The 23,069-nt window shown below is 43.0% G+C and overlaps 1 protein-coding gene across 4 annotated transcripts in view; it reads right to left on the bottom strand.

The window, feature by feature from the left end:
- Positions 1-10,180, bottom strand: part of BTBD10 (BTB domain containing 10) — an 80,156-nt gene extending 69,976 nt beyond the window's left edge. The window contains exon 1 of one of the 4 annotated variants that reach the window (XM_069091263.1): positions 10,079-10,180. The gene's annotated coding sequence lies outside the window, so the exon portion shown is untranslated. Of the gene's footprint in view, positions 1-8,917; positions 9,132-9,970 lie in introns of those variants that run through there. The other 3 variants (XM_069091262.1, XM_069091266.1, XM_069091260.1) reach the window with 3 other exon arrangements.
- Positions 10,181-23,069: the final 12,889 nt, after the last annotated feature.

The raw sequence follows: 23,069 nt of genomic DNA on the forward strand, positions 1-23,069 counted from the left end.
TGTGTGTGTGTGTGTGTGTGTGTGTGTGTGTGTGTGTGTGTGTGTGTCTGTCTGTCTGTCTGTCTGTCTGTCTCTCTCAGGTTTGGTGGCATATAAGACAAGTACACCAGAGCCCAGTGACATTCTGGGGGCTCTGGGCAGCTTACTCCACCTCTCTGGCCTCTAGCTTCCTTATCTTTAAAAATGGTGTTGGCCTACTTGGCACCTAGGTAGCCCTCTATTGCCCAAATTTATAATTCTATGATCTAATGTGGGTCTTAAAGACTGTAAAAAGGTACCTAGGTAGGAAAGGGAAATCAGACTTAAGAGAAGAATGGCACAAGAGAAGAATGCAGTATTAAATAATGTTTAAATTAATAAGAAGAAAAGTGAAAAATACTACAGTTAGAAGGAAGCAAAAAAGTTGGTAGGAGGGGTAAAAAGCACCAAAAAGCCTCAAAACATGAGACATTCTAAAGAGGGCTCTTATTTTTAAAAATGTAACTAAAAGAAAAAGTTTTGAATGAAGATAATGTTATCAATCCATCTCTCCCCCATGTCTCTCTGGATTGCCCAGTCAATAAGCATGTAATAATAATAATGATAATAGCAACTAACATTTATACATTGCTTATTATGTGCCAGGAACCGTGTTAAGCATTTTGCAATTATTACCTCTTTTTTTCTCACAACAAGCCTAAGAGGTAGGCATTATATTATTATCCCTATTTTACAGTTGAGGAAACTGAGACAAACAAAGTTTAGGTGATTTGCCCAGGGTCACGGAGGCAGTGTCTGAGATCCAATTTGAACTCAGGGGTTTCCAACTCCAGGACCAGAACTCCGTATTCCACCACCTAGCTGTCCCATTTATTAAGTACCTATTACATGTCAGGCACTGTGCTAAGCAGTGGAAATAATAAAAAGAGGCATAAGATAGTCCTTAAAGAGCTCAAAATCTAATGGGGGAGACAATAAGCAAACAAATATGTAAAAAAAAGTTATAATATATAGGATAAGCAGGAGATAATTTAAAAAGAAAAGGCACAAGAATTAAAAGAGGTTGGTAAAGGCTTCCTGGAGAAGGGATTTTGGTTGGGACTTGAAGACACAGATGAAGAAGGAAAGCATTCCTGGCATGGGGGGACAGCCAGGGAAAATGCCTAGAAATGAGAGACTGAGAGTCTTGTTCATAGAACTGCAAGGAGGCTGATAAGAGATCACAGAGTATATGGCAGTGATTAAGATTTAATATTTGAGAAAGATTATGAAGGACTGTTTGGGGAAGAACACCAAACAGAAACTTTTGTATTGATTCTAATTGTGAAAACCAATGGAGTTTAACAAGTGTGGGGGTGGGGGGGTAGGGCCAATTAAACACAATCAGACTTACACTTTACTAAAATCATTTTGGCGCCTGAATTGAGGAATAGAGTAGGAGAAACCTAAGGCAGGTGGAACCAACAACTGACTAACTGCAATAGTCCAAGGGTGAGGTACTGAGCACTTGCATCAAGACAGTGACAGTATCAAAGGAGAGAAGAGGTTGTATTCTAAGGATGTTGCAAAGATGAATGCATGACTATTCCTTTCAAGATGTGATCTAGTCAGATTCTACTCAACCAACAAGTTATTCACTAAGCACCTTCTATGGGTCAGGCACTGTGCCAGGCCTAGAGATGCAAATACAATGAATGAAACCTCTACACTCAAGGAGCTTACATTCTAATAGGGAAGACAAGTGTACACATACTTAGCATGTGTGTGTATGTTTAAGATATAATAAGAATATTTACATAGTACTTATTACGTGCCAGGCACAAAGGAAGTGTTATATAGCAAAATAAATGCTACTATTATTATTATTATTATTTATATAAAGTGAAATAACAAATATATACAAAGTAGTTAAACACAAATTCATTTGGGAGGGAAGGCACTAGCAATCTAAGGGGCTAGGAGGGATCAGAAAAGGATGCATGCAGCAGATGCTAGACCTATGTCTTAAAGGAAGAGAAGAATTCTAAGAAAAGAAGATAGGTATCATAGGAATGTAGAATAGCCAGTGTGAAGGCACAGACATAGGAGATGGTGTGTTCTAGCAGGAGGAACAAAAAAAAAGCCAGTTTGACTAGAGTGCTTGGGGTGAGGGTAGGGGGCAATAGCCAATGACTGACTAAGCATTTAAAGCAGCCACTAAGTGCCAGGCACAGTGATAAACACTTGAGACAAAAAGAAAGGCAAAAGATAGCCTCTGCTCTTAAGAAGCTCAGTCTCATGGGAGAGATAAAATGCAAACAACTACATACAAACAGGTGAATACAAGATAAATTGAAATAATCTAGAGAGAAAGTACTAGAATTAACAGAGACCAGAAAAGGCTTCCTGGAGAAGGTGGGATTTTAGTTGGGACTTAAAGGAAGTCAGGAGGTGGAGATGAAGAAAGACGGCATTCTAAATATAGGGAATAGCTAGTGAAAACGCCCAGAATCCAGACATGTCAAGTCAAATCAACCACCACTTATTGAGCACCTATTAAAGCAAAAGGCGCTGTGCTAAGTCCTAGGGATACAAGGAAATGCACATTTTAAAGAGCCCCACTAAAAAAAAGTTCCAGGTCTAAAGGAGCCCACAGTCTAACAGGAGAGATAATGTGCAAACAACCAAAAACAAAAACAACTTATCAGCAAAACACACGGGAGAAAATCTCAGTGAGAAGGCATTAAGATTAAGGAGAACCCAAAACAGCTTCCTGCAGAATAGGAGACTTCAGCTGACACTTGAAAAAAGCTCATGAAGCTAGGAGAAAGAAATAAGGAGGGAGAGCACGCTAAGCATGGTAGACAGCCAATGAAAACACCTCGGCAGGAGATGGACTGTCCTGTTTGAGGAATCAGAAGAATGCCAGTATTACTGGACCGAAGTGCACATTGGGTGGGAGGAGAGTTTGGGAGGGAGGTAGTAGAAGAAAACCAGAAAGGTAAGAGAGAGCCACTGGAATTCATTGAACAGGGAGCTGGTAGGAGAGGGTACAGGGTCAGACCTGTGTGTTTAGGAAAATCAATTAGCTGACTGAAGTGGGGAAAGATTGGAGGACAGACAACCAGATTTCCCCCTCCTCTTCACCTACTTGATTCACAGTCTTTCGTTAATTGTTGCTGTTGACTTGTTTTCAGTTGTGTTTCACTCTTCATGACCCTATTTGGGGTTTTCTTGGCAAAGATACTACAGGGGTTGACCATTTCCTTCTCTAGCTCATTTTATAGATGAGGAAACTGAGGCAAACAAGGTTAAGTGACTTGCCCAGGGTCACATAACTATTAAGTATCTGAGGCCAGGTTTGAACTCAGGAAGACGAGTCTCCCTAACTCCAGGCAGGGTACTCTATCCACTGCACCACCTAGTCTCCCAATTCTGCTATTGCTATTGTAATAGTCCAGACATGAGGTAATGAGAGCCTATGCCAGAATGGTGGCAGAGTCAGGGGGGCATATATGAGGGATGTCATAAAGGTAAAATCAATAGAATCTGGCAAATGAATAGCTATGGGAAGTGAAAGTGAGGAGTTAGTTGAGGAAGTCAACTAGGTGGGCTATTGGGAAGATGATGGCAACAGTAACAGAGAAGTTAATCACGACAAGTTAGTTAACAAAAATAAAGAGATGCCCACAATAATGTTTGAGAAACAGCGAAGAGGCCAATGTCATTGGATCTAAGAGTTCACTGTAGAGGAGAGGGCAGGTTAAGAAAGGTCAGGAGGTTTCCAAGTCTAGAGTGCTCTCTCTCTTATTCTCTCTGCTTTCTGGCTTCCGTGACTTCCCTTAATTCCCAACTAAAATCCCATCTTCTAAAAGAAGCCTTTCCCAACTCCTCTTAATTCTAGAGCCTTTCCTGTCTTAAATATTTCCTATTAATCCTGTACATATAGCTTTTTTTCTCTTGGACCAAAGAGTACAGGTGGTGGGGGTGGGAGGAATGGAAGAGGAATGGGGAGGGGAGTTGAAGGATTTTTAACACCAAAGATTTTATATCTGATCTTGAGGCATAGAGAACCACTGGAGTTTATGTGGATTTGGTCCCTCTAAAGAATATGCCTGCATTCTACTTTCTGTCTATGCATGAGAATATATTTCAGATCACCAAAACTGAGAAATGTGATGGAAATTTATGAAATTTATCACTATCACCCTAGTTCAAGTCCATATACCTTATTAGAATGGGAGCTTCTGGAAAGCAGGGACTGTATTTGCCTTTCTTAGTATTCCTAATGATTAGCACAAGTTGTTCAGTTGTGTCCAACTCTTTGCGTTAGAATCTCGGCAAAGATGCTACAGTGACTTGCCATTTCCTTCTCCAGCTCATTTTACATTTGAGGAACTGAGGTAAACAGGATTAAGTGATTTGCTCAGGCTCATACAACTAGTATCTGATACCCAATTTGAAATAAAGTCTTCCTGACTCCACGCCCAGCAAGCACTCTATCCACTTCACCACCTAGCTGCCCAGATTAGAACATAGTAAGAGCTTAATAAATGCTTTTTGGGTGATTATCACCTAAGTCCCTTAACTGGCTCTCTGCCTTCTGCCTCTCCCATTCATCCTCCAGATTACTGCCAAATCGATAGTTCTAAAGCACAGTTCTTACCACATCACTGCCCTTCAAACACCAGCAGTTTCCTAATTACTTTAGAGTCAAAGAAGATCATAGGCTCAAAGATTTAGAGAAGGAACAGAACTGAAGAGGCCATTAAATCCAAGTCCCTCATTATACAGATGATGTACCTGAGCCCAGAAAGGTTAAATGCCTTTCCTGGGGTCACAGAGATAACAAGGATCTGAAGCAGGATTTGGCCCCACATCTTCCTGACTCTAAGGCCAAGGCCTACCACACAGATAGCATCTCAACAATTTCTCTATTTAAACTCCTTCACAATATGACTCTAACCAGCCTTTACAGCCTCATTAAATGTTGCATCCCCCTTCTTCCCACATCTGACAGGCCAGACAAACTGGCTACCTTGCTGCTCCTCACACATGTTATTCCATCTCCCATCTCTTGGCTTCAATGTGCTCTCTCCTTACTGCTTCCTCTCAGAATTCTAAGTTTCCTGAAGCTCAAGTCTACCTCATCTACATGAGGCCTTTCCTTCCTGATCCCCTCAGCTCAGTTTTCTAGGTCCTTCCCACAAAAAAAGAAAAACAATTACCCTGTACATACTGATCTAAGTTTAAGGTGTTTCCTATAACAGAAAGTAAGTTCCTTGAGGACAGATATTGCTTTACACTAAATTTTTGGAACAGTACTCTCTCCTAGTTCTCTTCCTACCTATTTTGCTCCTCCTTTTCCTGCTCCTTTCCTGGATCTTCATCCAGGTCACACCCTCTAACTGTAGGTCCCTCAGAGTACTGTCCTGAACACCCTTCTCTTCTTGAATCCCCTCAGCTTCCATGATTTAGTGATCATTTCTACAGGGGCCATCTCCAGTTGTCCCAATCTATATCTTGCCACTGGGTCCAGATGGCTTTAGAGAATACAGTGAGGCTGGTGACTTTGCACAGCCCTCCCTCACTTAAATCCAATTCACTTGCAAGTCCATGGCATCACCTTTCTGATGTCATGGTTCTCTTTAAGAAAGAAGGACAAACCACAAATCTACCTATCCTGTCCTGATTTCCAACCTCACATCTCCGATTGCCTTTCAAATTGATCATCCAATAGACATCTTAGACTCAACACATCCAAAACTGAACTAGTTATCATCTCCCCACACCCTCCCCACCAAATTTCCCTATTACAATCCAGGGCAATACATCCTCCCAGTCCCTTAGGCTCACAACTTGGGGGTCATCCTTGACCCCTCACTCTCTCATATCCTCCACATTCAATCTATTGCCAAGGTCTGTCAAATTCACATTTGCAACATCTTCTTGAATCCTCTGACACTGTGTGCAGGTGGCCATCACCTGACAGGAGCTATTGTGATAGCCAGTCTCAAGCCTCTTCCTACTCTAATTGCCTTCCATTCAGATACCAAAGTGATTTTCCTAAAGCACAGGTCCAACCATGTCACCTCCCTACAAAATTCTCTGTTTGGCATTCAAAGCCCTTAGTCCTCTCCTACCTTTCCAGTCTTCTTACACCTTACTCCCCCCACCATGTACTCTTCTATCCTGCGACACTGACATTCTGGCTGTTCTACGAACAAGACACTCCGTCTCTTGGTTCTTGGCATTCTCTTCAGCTGTCCCTCTTGCCTGGAATATTCTTCTTACTTAGAGGCTTCCCAGGGGTTCCATTAAATGCCAGCTAAAATCCCATTTTCTACAGGAAGCCTTTTGCAACCCCTCTTAATTATTTCTAACTCGTCCAATATATAGTTTGCTTTGTACAATATTTGCCTGTTGTCTCCCCTATTAGACTGTGAGCTCCTTGAGAGCAAAGGATTGATTTTTCTGCCTTTTTGTATCACCAACACTTAGCACAGTGCCTGGCACCTGGCACTTAAATGTTTACTGATCATTTCATTTTTATCTTTTCATCCCCACTGCCTGGGATAGTATCTGGCACATTCTTGGTGCTTCATAAAGGTTTAGTAATTGAAATCATGTTAACTTCTTCAAAAATCACTCACCTCAACAATTTTATTCCCCCAATAAATCTTTTCATGGTCAACTTTTAAGGAAAGGTGACTTAGCACCTTAGAGTCAAAATACATTGATTTGAGTCCTGATTCTAACACTTAGTTGCTGTTTGACCCTAGGTGAATCACAAACCTAGGAAATGAGCTTCAGGCAACAATTTATCAAGTGCTTTCCTACTAAAAGCTAGGGTAGTAGACTAAGTGGTAGAGATGCAAAGAAAGGTAAAAACCTTATCCCAGTGGGGATAATAAGGAGAGATAAATAAATATAAAAAGGATAAGTTAGAGTACTTTGTTATCAAACATCTGATGTGAAACTCAAATGAAAAAGCATACCTCAAGGTTCACAACTACATTGAATGGGTCTAATTAGAAATTTGGAAAATTTTTCCTTGAATGTACCTTCCTCCATCCTTTGCAGATGTAGGAGATCACATAAACAAATTATTGCATACACATGCCTGGGGTTTTTTTGTTTTGTTTTGTTGACACTTTTTTCTACCTTTATTCTTTGTTTCAAAGGAGTAGGCAGAGAAATAAGGGTGATGTAAATACAAAAGCTGTCAATAAAAATATTAAAAATTGCATTAAACAAAAAAAGAGCTCTTCCTTACTCTACACTGAAAACTGTCTACTTCTTTTTACCTATTCATTACTGGATCAGTCAGCTGAAAGCTCTTAAGAAACTACTATGTGCCCTGAACTGCTGGGGTCCTTTAGAGAGAATAAATCTAATCTCTCTTTTTCCATATCATAGTTCTTCAAGTTTTAAAAGAGAACTATCATGCCACTCACTTCCCTCTACCCTCCCTGTACTCCAACATCTCTCTTTCCACTGCTCTCATATGTAATTTCTAGCCCCCCAACATTTCTCTGGATGTATGTCCTCCCTTCAAATGCAGCATTGAATACTCTGCTATGATCTGAGGACTTTTAAAGTTCATCAGAACTATGACCCACCTCCTACTTTGGGGCATAATACTTCTATATACCCAACCTAAAATCAAAATAGCCTTTTTCTGGCAACTGGTGCCTTCACATACTGCTGATTTTCACTAGACTTACCCATCAACTAAAAGGCTCGTATAAACCCTAGTTAGACCAAGCTTACCTCCTTTTAGTACTTAGCACACAGCTCAATTCTCAGCCTATTATACAAGGTGTCCTCAAAAGTCTTAGACGTTTTTGGGGACACTCTTGTATTTCTTCTCCCATTAAATTGCATCCTCTCAAACTGGCCATTAGTGTTAGCCTAAAGAGAGAGCAACATCAATAACTCTCCATGTTTATTTCTATAAATACACAAGCACATATACATGTTTTACACATACATGTATAACACACTTTCTATATTGTAACATCTGTTGTCTACATGTGTAATGCATACATGCATGCGTTTATATGTGCGTTAATATGCATACATATATATGCATCTGTATGGAGGGCAGCTAAGTGACAAAGCAGATCTGAGCGCCCGTTCTGGAGACAAGAAGACTCATCTCCTTGAGTTCAAATCCTGCCTCAGACACTTACTAGCCGGGTGACCCTGGGTAAGTCATCTGCTGGGTGAACTAGACAAGGAAACTGCAATCCCTTCCGGAGTCTTTGCCAAGAAAACCCCGAGTCACAGAGACACGACCGAACTGTTATGTTCTGTTAATATACATGTGTGATCACGCACACGTGGGCCTCAGTTGATGGAATAATAAGATCCTATAAAAGCCGCCCCCCCAAAACAAGCCCACCAACCAGGCCGGAGGAGCAGGGAGCAGTAGGCGGCAGGCGCGTCGGCCCTACGGCGGCGGCACAGCCCCGGTACCGAGCCTCTCGGGCCACACCATGCCCCAGGCCGCGCAGGCTCCGGCCGGGAGCAGGGACCAAAGGACCAAGGCACGGGAAGAAGAGCCGGACGACTCGGAAGAGAAGGGCGGAGGGGCCCCACGTGAGGTGCTGTCACCGAACCCAACCCGGCGGCCGTGGGCAGGTCTTCGATGCCCGGCTTCCCCAAGAGCCCTTCCCCCTGCCCGGGCCGCGCCCCCATTGTGATGCTAACCGGCTCTCCTCCCAGCGGACCAGAGAATGACCGCCGGGGAGGGGGAGGGGGGGGAGAAGAAACACGAGTGGCACTGTCCGGAGAGCCCGAGAAGCCGCCCAGTCCCGGGTGGGGTTGGGGAGGGGGGGGGAGTTGGGGGCCGGGGCCGTCCCCTCCCCCTCCACAGGCTGCCGGGTCCAGTCCTCGGCACCGCCCCTCAGGTGCTCCCTGCTCCCTCCCGGCCCGCTCTCCTGCGCTCTCCTACCTGCAGGCGGCCCTGACGCGTCCGCCGGGGCCCGGGAGCCGCGGGACGGCGGCGGGAGTGGGAGCGGTGCCTCTTAGCTCGCAGCCCGGGTGATCGCTCCTCCTCAGCCGGCGCGGCCTCAGCGGCCACTGCTGAGGAAGGAGCTGCCAGGGCAAGCCCCGGAGATTGCAGGCCGGCTCCGCTTCCTCCTCTCGCGAGAGCCTATGAGCCTGAAAAAGCAAGGCCCGCCGTGCTCTCGCGAGAGGCCTAGGTTCCGGAGCCGCCGCGGGACGGAGTGGCGGGAGGGAGGCCGTTGCTGAGGGGCGGGATCTCTGGGCGGGGCCTATCTTTAAACGACGCCGCCCCGCCTCCCGCCCAGTCAGCTGGCCCAGTGACGCTCTCCCGGGCCTCTGGAGGCTCGTGTGCGCTCAGGTCACAGTTGAGTTTCCGGGATGGGCGTGTCCCCCCTTTAGGCTTCCCCTCTCCTGGATCTCCGTGGAGAGAACCCGGGGAAACCCATAGTTGGTAAAAACCCATGGACGTGGAGGCCATAGTGGCTCTGATAGAGGTGATGCGCAGACTCGGTGTGGACCACGGCCCCGCGAAGGGAGAGCGCGACGACCACCTCGGGGGAGGAGGGGACCTCAGGGGAAAGGCTCCAGACGGCCAAGCCCGGGTCGACCATCCGGGGAGGCCAGCACCTCGCGCCCGGTCCCCGAGCAGACGCGCTCCGAGGACGCCTGCGGCCGGCGGACCTTCGTTAGCCCGAGACCTCGGCGTCCCCGACGGCGCCGCCCGGGCCCAGGAAGCGGCGCTCCGCCTGCAGAGCGTCCCGGGCCCGACCCCCGGCGCGCCGAGGGGGAGCCGGCCCGGAGGAACCCCAGGACCGCCGCAGCCGGCGCCGCGTTGCTCCGGGACCACATCGAAAAGCTGTTAAAGAACCAGTGCGCCTTGCACGAGTCTCAGAAGTCCCTGCAGCTGGCCGGCAAAATGGACGTTCTGGCCAGGACGATTCCGTCCGCGCTGGACTCCATCACCAGCACCCAGACGAACCTGGGCAAGACCCTGAGCTACCTGGGAAGGCAGATGTCTTCCAAGGAGTCCATCCTGGACCGGCTCTACTCCCAGACCAACTCCGCCGGAGGCTTTATCTTTGATTAATCCATTAAAGTTTTCACTTACAAAGGAAAACCTGGGAGGGACTTGAGGAGACTTCCCATCTCTGCCTCAAGCCCAGCCAGCCTCGGGGTGGGTTGCAGAGCCTGTTGGGAGTGGGGTGGACACCTCTCTGGGGAGCCCCACCTTCTAGATCTACTCCACCCAGTCACCCCACCCCCACCCCCAGGAGCCTCCTTCCTCCCCATCATTCAGCTTATCTTACCTTTGGCTCCAGCCCAGGGCAGAAGGGGGCACTCATACAGTGCCCTCCGAAAAAATGGGACTGAGAACCCTGCAAGGATAATGAGGGAGTAATGGAGTTAGGGGTGTTGGACCCAGCACTGATGAGGGGATCTAAGACGGTTGGGGGGAAATCAGGCTTGGGGTGGGGGACATGAGAGGGGACGGTCAGTTGTGAAGAGTTCAGGGTCTTGTACACTTACCATAGTGGATGATCTTCTAAAAGATCTTTAGAAATATCCCTTAAGAAAACAAAGATGGGAAGAATAAACAGTAGGGGTAGGTCTGTTGAGGCTAGGGAGAGTCAAATGAAAAGAGTTGAGGGAACAAGTCTGGTCCTTTTTCTTGTCGAAAAACAGAAGCTGTTCTCCAGATCTGACCAGAACAGTATCTGACTGTCATTCTGCCTATCAATCAGTCCCTGGGTTTGTTGTGATTGAGAAGAGGGCAAGTGTATGCTTCCAGCATAGAAAATATTGTAAGATAGATAGATACAGATAGATAGCATACAAAGTAAATCCAGAACTCCTTTGGCAACATCAAAGGATACCTGGGACCTCTGAGATGAAGCAATCCCTTTACTGGCTACTGAGAGAAGAACCATTGACTTACTGGACCTTACAAAAGGGAGTATTACCAAGGCATTTGCCTTGGTTCTCTGTCCTGTTAAGTGAGTGAATTCTCCCTGGAAAAGTGGAGGAGACAGTTGGTACCCTTCACCTCCATGGCAAGCTGTGAGCTTTTGGCAGCGTATTTATGTACCTAAGTAAAGCCAGAGCCTGCATTTGGGGCTGCTTCTTCTGTTTTGTTTTTTTTCCTAAATGCAGGTCAGTGAGCAGGGATTCTGAGAATGTTTTCAACCTTAGAGGCAACCTTGTGAGTTCCAGTACTAGAAATCTTGGGTCCCTCAGTCAGAGCCAACTGGAAGCAGGTAAATTATTTTGTAACTACCCCAGTGTTTCTCTTGAGAACATCACCAGTGATAGGAAGGAAAGTGCAAGGCCTGGCCTTGCTTGTGAAAAGACATGGACCTGGAGGAAATTGTTCGGATAAAGTAAGAGCCACAGTGAAATGTAAAATGCTTCTTTAGCAGTTGCACAAACCACCTCACATTTTTAATGTTTGCTTCAGTCTTCCAGAAGAGTATAACAGTAGCAATGCTGTTACAGCTTGTTTAAGACTTTTGTCAAGGCATGCTTGTGAGTCTTTTAGGGTATTTCTTTTGTGTGGAGGAAATATATAGCCGTCTTCTACCTGATCTACATCATATATTGAGTACCTTATTTCTCCTCCAGTTTGGGGGAGTCTCTAGACAAGAGCCAAAACCTAAGCTTTACATAATTTTCACTGGTGCTCCAGGGTAACACTGTAAAGCAAAACCAAAGATGAGACAAAAGAACCCAATCCCTTCATGAGCCAGGCTCCCCAAGACTGAACCCAGTCCATACTCTTAGGTCCAGAGCTGAGAAGGACCTGCTTAATAAAGAGGAAAAGGAGGGGAAAGGGATCCTACGAGGTAGAATTAAAAAGAGCAAATGCATTCAGGTTCTGTGAGATTGGGGAGTAGTTGTTTAGTTGTATCTGACTGACACTATTTGGGGTTTTCTTGCAGATACTGCAATGGTTTGCACTATTTCCTTCTCTGGCTCGTTTTACAGAAGAGGAAACTGAGATAGAGGTTTAAGTGACTTACCCAGAGGCATATAGTAAGTGTCTGAGGCCAGATTTGAACTCAGGAAGATGACTTCCTGACTCCAGGCTGGGCACTCCATCCACTGTGCCACCTAATTGCCATGGAGGGGGTGGCTAATATAAGGACATAAAAAATCAAACACTTATTAAGTACCTACGATGTGAAAGGCGCTATGTATGCTAAGTAAGCAGTTGGAATAAAAAGGAAAGGAAAAACACCCCTTGAATTCAAGGATCTCACATTCTAATGGGGGAGACAACATGCAAAGAGCTTTGTAAATACATGAAGTATACAAAGTAAATGGGAGGTAATATCAGAAGGCAGTAGTGGCAGAGGAGATCATTAAGGGCTTCTTGCAAAAAGTAGGATTTGAGATGAGTTTAAGGAAGCCAGGAGGCAGGGATGAGGAGAGAGCATTGTGGACATGGGGAAACGGGTACAAAAAAGATTTGAGAGGTGAAGTTCTTTGAGGAATAGAAAAACTGGTGTCACTGTCATCTAGTTGGGGGAGGGGGGAAGATAAGAGTAAGGTGTAAGAAGACTGAAAAGATGGGAAGGGGATGGGTTATGGAAGGCTTTACAAATTGTTGAGATTTATTTGATCCTAAAAGCAATAGGGAGCCCCTAGAGGTGAGTAGGGGAATGATATGACAAGACTGCTTTAGAAATACACTTTGCCATCTGAACAGGAGAAACTACAATAGGGGACTTGAAGCAGAGAGGCCACAAACAGGCATAAGTTGATGAGGGCCTATACTAGGATGCCAATTGTGAGTGAAGAGAAGGAGGATATATAAGGTATAGTGTAAAAGTAGAAATGACAGATTTGGGGAACAGATTATACATACAGAGTGAATGGAGATTAGGAGAAAGACAACTGGTTACAAGTTAGGATCAGAGGAAGACAAGGGCAGTAGTAGAAAAGTCGGGACAAGGGAAGGCTTTAGGGGGAAAGGTAATGAGTTCTGTTTTGGACACGTTGCTTTTAAGAGGTTGATGTGACCAATACAGCTTTGAAATTTCACCCACACCCAGCACTCTGGCAAAAGATGAGCAAAATCTATGCCAGAGGAGTTGCAGGGAAATAAGTACACTACTAGTGCATTGGGAATTGAGCTGTGAATCATCAGTACAACCATCCATTTTGGAAAAGAATGTGCAATTAATGGAAATAAAGTAACTAAAAAGTCCATACCCTTTGATCCAGAGATTCTCATATAAAACATATATACTCCAAGAAGGTCGTTGATAAGAAGAAAGTCCCCAGATGCACCCAAGTATTGACAGCAGCACTTTTTGTGGTAGCAAAGAATTGGAAACAAAGTAGATGCCTATTGATTGTGGGACAGCTAATCAAATGAATGCCATCTTCTATTACTGTGCTATAAGAAATTATTAATGAAATGAACAAAGAAGCATAGAAAGACTTAAATGTACTGAGGCAGAATGAAGTAAGCAGAGCCAAGAAAACAGTACACAGTTACTGTGACAGCATAAATAGAAAGAATAGTCATAAACAGTCAAGTAAACATTGTGAAATGATAAAGGAACAAGCTTGGCTACAAAGAAGAATGTAACTCCTGAACACGCTTCTTTGGAGAGGTGAGAGGTCTTCAAGTGGGGTACGTTGCATGTATCTTCAGGCTTTCTATGTGTTCTTGATTGATCTTGCTACTTTTTAAGTCTTTCTTTTTTTCTTCCCCTTTGAAATGATTTGTTATATGGGATGACTCTCTCTGGGAAGGGGAAGGATACTGGAAAGAATTCTAGTGATGTAAAAAACCAAAGACACCAATAAAAATTATTTTTAAAAATATTTATGGGATGTGTGGTTCTAGATGTGCAGTAGTCAATTGATGTGCAAGTGGCACTCAGGAAAGGAGTTAGGCTAGATAAATAGATGTGACAATCTTTTTCATAAAAGATTGGTGGTAATTGATCCCACTGAGAACTAATCAAGTCACCTAATACAATACTATAGTGAGAGACAGGTGTCGAGGATAGATTCTTGGGAGATAACTACCCATAATCAGAGGGCATTGCATCCTTTGCTGGATGCAGCAAAGGAGAGTGAGAAGGCAGAGTCTGTAGAGTAGGAGAAGAATGAGATGAGGGCAGCAGCGTGAAGCCTTGAGAAGAGAAAGCCACTCAACAGTCCGATGCTGCAGAAAGGTCGCAGAAAAAAAGGATTCAAAAGAGGCAATTAGGTTTAGCAGTTAAGATAGCACTGGTCACTTTCTGGAGAGAGGTTGAATGTTGAGTTGGGAAGCCAGACTGCAGAGAGTTTAGGAGAGAGTAAGAGGAAAGGAAGTGGAGGCACATATTGTAGGCAGCTTTGCCAAAGAATTTAACCACAAAAAGGCTATGCAATAGCTGGTGAGGATGATCATCTCTCAAGTGAGAGCTTTTTTAAGGACTAGAGACATTTATAGACAGCAGGAAAGCAGTCAGGAGATAGGGAGACACTGAAAATTAGTGAGATAAGGGATAATAGGGCAATCTTTCAGAGAAGACATGATACAATAAGCTCATTTGTGAATGTAGAGGTTTGCCTTGGCAAAGAAAGGGGCCACCTCTCCATGTGAAACCTGTGAAGAAGAGGGTATAACAGAAGGGCATCCAAGTGGCATGAGATGAAAAGGAAGCTCAGCAAATAAATGATCTCCATATTTTCAGTGAAGTACTTAGAAGGGAAGGTTCTCAACTGAGGGATGGTGGGGGAAAGACTGCATGGCAGGTGTAAGGAGAGTTAATAAGGTTTAGAATAGCTACTGTGATCATTGGGCTTATGAATTGATAAGGAAGAAAGGTAGGTTGGAATGAGGTTGTGAAATGTTTAAAAAAGTTGAACATAAGACTGACTTTTCAACAAGTAGAGAGCCTAGGTAAATTACAGATTATGCTGCTAGCAGCACAATTTTAAGAGCTCTCAGTTCTCAAAGAGAATACCAACCTCAGGGGAGGAGAGGAATAATAGAAGTTATAAACCACAAAAAGGTGACCAAGAAAATATTAAATTACTGACCTGTGTTTGCCCATTTGTACAAAAGGTTTTGTTTTGTTTTGTTTTGTTTTTAGAATCTTGATGATATCCTTGATGAATGTTTTGGTAGACAACAGGAAAGGTTTCATAAACAATAGTTGACTACAGACCACATTTTTAAAGTTGATTAATTGATTGAAATGTATAGCAAATACAAGATTCACTGTGCTTATTTATTTTTAAAAGTACTTTGTTAGAGCAAAATGCCATTTTAGTGTCTCCACCACTTTGTCTCCTTTACATATGTCAAAACCAAAATTCCTCAAAAGATATAACAACAAAGATAACTTTTGTCAACAGTCCTTTGGATGTTAATAAGAAAAAAGGCAAAAAAAATGGAAGATATATGCTTACCAAAGATGTTTTTAACTGTCATGGAAAATATCATAAGATGTAAGTTCTAAAGAAGAGATGTTAGAGGCTGTCTAGTTTATGGATAGATAGAGTAACAGACCTGAAGTCAGGAAAATTCATCTTTCTTAGTTCACATCTGGCCTCAGACATTTAGTAGCTGTGTGAACCCTGGTCAGATTACTTAATCTTGTTTGCCTCAATTCCTCATCTGTAAAATGAACTGGAGAAGGAAATGGCAAACCACTCTAGTATCTTTGCCAAGAAGACCCCAAATGGGGTCACAGTTGCATATGACTGAACAACAAATTAACCATCTTGTTTAACAGATGAGGAAACAGGCCCAGAGCAGTTAATTAACTTGCCCATGGTCACACAGGTATTAAGTGACACTATACAGAGTCCAAATAGAAAAATTCCCTTCAGATGTTAAGGGCCTCTAATGACCCTATTTGTGAGTTACTGTGTTAATTACATAAAGTCTGGGAACATGGCAGAGCCTCTTAAATGAGATCTATAAATTACTCAAGAGTTTTATCTAACCACACTCACAGAAAAACCAAGTGGATGAAAAATACCTACTATCCAGACTATGAGATGCAGTTGGATTGACAGCTCATAGTGTTGGTCCCCTAGAATATGTATCTTGGACAGATTTCTTGGAAATTCCTAGAATTGAGCAGGAAGAAATTCAGTCACCTTTGGAAAACTTCAGTGTTTTTAATGAACCCAAGCCTCTCCCCGAAACAGACCCAGTGCTGGTGATGCTGTATAGTTGTGAGTCATGTCATGAAACCATAGTCTACAAAGAATTAAAGTTAATGGTCACCTTAAGGTCAATGGAGAGTTGCATGATGGCTGTGAATAGGCTACAAAGTACCACCAAAAAAAGAAAAAAAAGGTACATAAGCAGGAGGAAGGATGTGATCAGAAAAGGAGGAGGGGCTTCATCATATAACAAAAACAAGGAATAGTGGACAATCCTCATTAGACATTTGTTTAGAAGCTGAATCAATATAAGGCAAGATAGCATAATGGATAGAGTTGGACTTGGAGTCAGGAAGTCTTCATTCAAATCCCACCTCTGAAACAGGTTATTGACCCTGGGCAAGTCATTTAATCTCTTGGTGCCCCCATTGACTCTCAGACTTGAAAATACATAGAAGGTGCCTGTCTGTACCAGTTGAGGAAGTTTTCTCCCCAACCAGGGGAGTTTTCTTCACCAATAGAATCACAGGTCTAGTTCCATTCTACCCCATCAAGAGATTTGGCAGAAGGCCCCCAACACATTGAGAGGACATGGAATTTAGGCCTATGGAGACACAGTTTAAATTTATGCCATGAAGGGGTTGCAGTCTGCACTGTTGGAGGGAATGCTAGTATTGATGACATGACAAATCCAGTGAATCTTGTGGCTAAAAGATAGATTCTTCCAAAGAAACTACTTTGAGGGACATTCATCTAAGGAAACAAACCAATTGATTCTAAAAGCTCCAAAAAGCAAAGTTTAAAATAAGACCTCCCAAAAAGGCTTTAGGGAGATACCCATAAGGAAGACAATGTTCTTGCCATCTTGTTATGTGTTTAATAAATGTTTGTTGACAGAAGAACATTGTACACAGTAACAGCCACAGTGTGTAAGGACTGATTTTGATAAGACTTAGCCCTTTTCAGCAATGCAAGGCCCTAAAACAATTCCAAAGGACTCATGATGGAAAATGCCAGCCACATCCAGAGACTATAGATTCTGAATGCAGAATGAAGCAGACTATTTTCTTTTTTGTTTTGTTTTGTTTTATTTTTTTTCTTTGTCATGGCATTCCCCCTTTGTTATAATTCTTCTATGCAACATGACTAATGTGAAAATATGTTTAATAGGAATATATGTGTAGAGCCCTGTGATAGTAATGGCAATTAAAGATTCCCCTGTATTGGCTTGGTTTTCAAATTGATTGTGTTAAAACCCAGAGTTTGTTAATCCCACCTGTGGGATGGGCTTGTTGATGTGAAAAGAAAGTCCTGAACTGGGAGGAGCTGGTGAGGTAGATTTGGAGAGACAAGAGAGAGGCGGAAGACCTTTTTGGAAGCAGCACCTCGTGGAGAGAGAGAGACTAAGAGAATTGCTGGTGGCCGCTTTGAATTGCCCTGGACTTTTGAGACCTGCCCCCTGAGCTGCCAAGGACTGAGGAGACATGGCTGTTTTGCTGGTACTTTGTCTGTCTATTTTGATGTTGTTTTGCCAGATTTGTCCACTGGTGAAAGACAGTCCTTTTGTTGAAGAAGTCCTGGAACCTGGCTGTTCACTAAGAAGCCCTGAGACTGTCCTGCAGACAGAGAGTGAATACTGTCCACTGGTGAGGGACAGTGCTGTTGTTGCAGGGGTCTGGAGACTGTCCTGCAGACAGAATGAATACTGTCCACTGGTGAAGGACAGTGCTGTTGTTGCAGGGGTCTGGGAGCCTTTCTGTTGGTTCAGAAGCCCTGAAGAAGGATTTTCTTGTTGTATGTTTACAGAAATCCTGGGAGAGGGCTTTGCTAATGTGTTCAGGGGTTCTAGGACTGTTCTACAGACAGAGGATGAATTCATGAAGGGACTGGCAATGTATCTTATGGCCTTGCTAAGCCTTGTCTCCCCAGGAACTAAGATTGCTGAGAACTTGCCTCGTGTCAAGATGAAGAAAAGATCTCCATTTGGGTATTAAGTACTGTGTTTAAACTTGATGTAACTCTGGGGTAGATTCAATTGTGATCCAGGGGTGGGGAACTTTTGACCTTATGTTTGGAAACTAATCTCCATTTGAGAAGAGGGGCTTTGTGGTGGACTTAATTAAGGTATAGCCTAGGGGTGGAGAAGTATTTAGAACAGAGACTTTGTAATTGATTGAATGATTGGAAGGTCCTGGGGTGGGGTAGTACTTGGAGATTATTTAATCATACTTAGTAAATGCTGTATTTTGAATGATGTCATGTTTTGATCTTCTCTGTTCTTGGTTTGTCACTGAATAAAATAGAGAGCACCTATGCTGGTATTTTGAACCTGGGAAGATTGCCTTTCCTTGGCATTACATTACATTACAAGCCCATATCAGATTACAAGCCATCTTGGGGAGGGAGGGGGAAGGAGGAAGACAAATTTAAAATTTATGGAAGTGAATGTTGAAAACTAAAAATAAATAATTTTTAAAAATATTTGTTGAATTTCAATAGGGATCACGGGGGACTCTGAGTGCTGAGATTAAAACTCAAATCCATGTAAAGGATGTGCCATACTTTTCCACAGAGATGTTGAAGGCAATTTTATGAGCAGGGAAAAGGATCCCTCCATACCCAGGAGACAGTTGTGCTCTACTAGCCATATCAATTTAAGGATTAGGGAGAGGGGGCACAGATCCTTCCCTTTAAACTGGGACTAACAAAAGCATTCTGAACTGCCCAATAAAAAGTTTTATTCAGCAGGAGAATTTGGAAGTGACAGCTTGCTCAAAGACTTCCTAGGTTCTGATAAACTGGATTGTGTTGGACTCTTCCTTCCCTTCCCTGAACCCTGCTGATCCTTTCCAGTTTACCCAGCTCATACTTATTCTGACATAAGCATGATTTACCTGCAGGAAAATCAATAACCAGAAGGGATTTTAAGAATCTATCTGTGCCCACTTTGACTGTTGTTGGATGATGAAGTTAAAGATAAACCCAAAAGGAGTAGATGTCTAACCCAGACAGTTATTCTAGTTGAAACACTTTGCAGTTAAAATGTTCTGTGTTATCCATGACTCCACACTCACCCCACATATCCAGTGGATTACCAAATCTTGCCTTTTCATTCACTACAACATTTCTCCAATCCAACCCTCTCTCTATTCATACAGCCTCATCACTTCGCACCTAGACTATCAAAATGTTCCTTGCTGCCTCAAGTCTCAAGTCTCTCCCTTCTAGTCCATCCTCAACATAGGTTACAGATTGATCTTCTTTTAAGTACAATTTGGGTACTCCATAAACTCCAGTGACTCCTTATTGTCTTTTGGATTGAATATAAACTCTTTTGTTTAGTTTTTAAAGATCTTCGACATCTGATCCCTGGACCCTTTGATCCCAGGATCAAGTGAGATAATATTTGTAAAATTACTTAGCACAGTACCTGGCACTTGATAAATACTTGTTCCCTTCCCCCCACCAACACCTTTCCTTACACATTACCCCTTGCACTTGCTCTGCAATCCAGCCAAACTGTCCTACTCCCAGTTACTCACACGTTGTACTCTATTTCATATTTCCAATTTTTATTTCACTATCTATTCCCCTTCCCTATCCCTCCTCACTCTGCTTCATAGAACCCTTCTCTTCTTTCAAAGCCACTTCCAGCACCAACTCTACATGAAGCCTTTCTTGATTCTCCCCGCCAATTGTTGATACCTCTTCTCTTAAATACCTTAGTTTTTTTTTTCAAAACTATCTAATATTTATTTCCTTGATTTTTGTTCAGTATAAGTTTGTACTATTGTCTCTTCTGTTTGCATGTAAGCTTCTTAATAGTGGGGACTGATTCTTTGTGTTTCTATCTCCATTCATCTGCCACAATAATAAATTATTTAATAAAAGGCACTGTTATGTGAATTTTCAGGTTCGGATTGGCTCCCACAAACGACACAGTCTTAAGAGAGGAAGGAGTTTTATTGAACATAGAAGCAAGGAAGCTTAAATCGGCGTCAGCAATACGATATTCCTAGCACAATTAAAGCAATACTAAAAATACAATGATTATAATAATTAGGATAGAGGAAAAAGAAAAAGAAAACATCACCACATCGGGGGAGCACCGTCTCTTGTCAGTTTGCTGGGGGAGTCCCGTTTCTCCAGCCTGAGACCCGAGTGGGAAAATCCCAGGCGAATCGTCATTCCCACGGGTGAGACTCAAATCTTTGGATCTCGAGCTAGGGTTTTTAAGGGCTGAGAACAAAGAAGGCACGCAGCCAACTATAGTTGGTAGACTCATCGTTTACGTGTCTTCTGTTTTTCATATTTCATTCATGTTTTGACAATTTGGAATAGGAACAGTCTGGTGGTCGTTAGCGGGTGTTGCACCCTTGAAAGCAGAACAGACTGGTTGGTGATAAGACCAGCAAGCACACGGAGGGGAGTAGTCAAGTCCCCTCCCGGTACATTCTATTCTCCGGAGTGACTAGTTCCCGGCTCTGGCCTAAAGTTGTTTGCTGCTTCAAAGTGCAAGGTCGGCTTGTTTTTTAAGGGGTCATCAAGGGGACAAGTTCTCATAAGAGACCGAATTAACTTGCAAAATATGGTTTTCTTATTTCAGGCACTTAATAAATGTTTGTTGATTAATTGCTTGATTGATACACTATTATAAAGACTAAATTTCTGATTCCATCTGTGGTTATGTAATAGGTAAGAATGCCCCCCAAATAGCTATTTATGCGCCTTCCTTGAATGCTTGCTCTATGGAAATGCTACCTATAATAACCTAACACAGGGCTTTGCATCTAGCAGGTGCTTAATAAATGAGTTGTTTTTTTTTAATTGCCGAAACCTGCAGCCACAAGTGATGGCAAAACTCTTGAGAGATGCCCCAATCAGATTAAAATGTAATTGGGAAACATTTAACAAAATAAGTAAAGATACAATACAACATGGGTGTTCATCTGAGGTATTTTTGTAAGCCAATATGGGGTAAGTAGGTGGAGCAGTGACTAGAGCACCGACCCTGGAGTCAGGAGAACCTGAGTTCAAATTCGGCCTCACTAGCCATGTGACCTTGGGCAAATCACTTAACCCCAATTGCCCTGCCTTCCCCCCTCCAAAAATAAAAAGAGAGTTAGATAAGACATAACAACAACAACAAGATGTCAATATGAGTTAGCAGGGACGCATTTCTATTTGAATCTGACACCCCTAGTTTACCTGAAGCCTTCTCTAATTCTTTCCCTTCCTGTCTCACTCCTGGGCAAGAGACCTAGGGTCCTACTGAACTGATAGCTTCACTAAGACTGGCCCATATCCTATTCACTTCTTAAAAACTCTCCCACAGCACTTAGCAGAGCAGCAGGTGTTCCGTAAAATGTTTGATGAATGAATGTATGAAGCTCCTCCACTTAAGTTCCCTTCCAAGGATCTACCTGTGACTTGACAATGAGTCAGAATTCCTAAAGGCTCTGCTCTGACAGTAAAGCTTAATCTTTGGAAGGTATGACTACCTCCTTAAGTCCACCTTCCAGCTCTAACTCTGTGATTGTAAGGAGGGCAGACCGATGGCCAAATGTGACTGCCAAAGACAAGCTAAGTTAACGCATTAACCAACTAATCAGTCAATGAACATTTATGAAGTGTTTCCAATGTGCCCATTAAGCATTAGGGATACAGAGACAGAAGTGAAACAATTGCTTCTCTCTCTCTCTTTTTTTTTTTTAAAGCAATCGGGGTTAAGTAACTTGCTCAAGGTTACACGGCCAGTTATTTCTGGGTGTGGTGCTGAGTATCAGAGCCCAAATTTGATCCCCAGGTCATCCCGACACTGGAGCCAGTGTTCTTACTTGCTGAGCCACCTGGCCCCCCCTAACAATTCCTTGTCTTAAAGAGCTTATGGTCTACCAAGGGAGATAACATGTGCGTATTTAAGTATTCTCAAAGAATCCAAAATTAAGCCAAATACAATGTCTAAAGGGGTTGCAGGTGGCCCAGTGGATAGAATGCTGGGCCTGAAGTCAGTCAAGAAGACCTAAGTTCAAGTCTAGCCTCAGACAATTACTAGCTGTGTGACCCTGGGCATGTCACTTAACCCAATGTACCTCAGTTTCCTAATCTGTAAAATGAGCTGGAGAAGGAAATGACCAACCCCTCCAGTACCTTTGCCAAGAAAACCCTGAAAGGGATCATGAAGAGTTGGACATGACTGAAAAAAGACTGAATAACAAACTATCTAAATCGAGATAGGCCACAGAATGAAGAATTTTTCATTCCTAGTGACTCCTCCAAGTCCTAGGGATTGAAATATTTTTGTTTGGAGAGAATACTTACACCCACCATCACATATCCTTGAAATATTGAAGGAAGCATTGTGATTCAGTTAACATTTTGCCTAAGCAATGAAACAAGGCCTCCATCTACTGACCAAAAGAGTGCATAAGTTTTGGAACCAAGAAAGTTTGTGGGTATGATCAGTTATTTTGTAATTCCATTTCATATAGCCTGGTTTCCAAGAATATTGAAATGATATTCAAAACTGGTTCAACAGAAACACACACATACACAATCCTAAGAATAGGCTTAATTAGCTTCAAGTGGAAGAAATCAAATGAAACTGAAACTCAGTCTAAAGCCTTTCCCAGCACACTCCACCTAGACTGACAATTTTCTTTCAATAGAAACAAGCTCATCAACGAAGATTAATTTACACTCCTTCTACAAAGAGGCAGTGAAATCCTGGGAAACTGTTAAAGTGTGGAATGCCTGAAGCCTAGCATTTCTTAACCTGTTAAGAACTCAACAAACATCTCTCAAGGGTCTCCTGTGTGAGTAGCCTGCTACACATTGGCAAAGCCCTGGACTCATATGGGCCTTATTCTAGTCAGTCATAACCAACCCAGTTGAACTAAGACCCACAATGCCATTGACTCCTTGCCTGATAGTGTATAAAAGCATACTTTTTAAAATTACAGACTCTCAGAAATGGAAAG

Source organism: Petaurus breviceps, unplaced genomic scaffold (assembly GCF_028583685.1).
Source record: "Petaurus breviceps papuanus isolate PSGF00001 unplaced genomic scaffold, PetGlider_PUasm1.0 188, whole genome shotgun sequence".
NCBI lineage: Eukaryota > Metazoa > Chordata > Mammalia > Diprotodontia > Petauridae > Petaurus > Petaurus breviceps.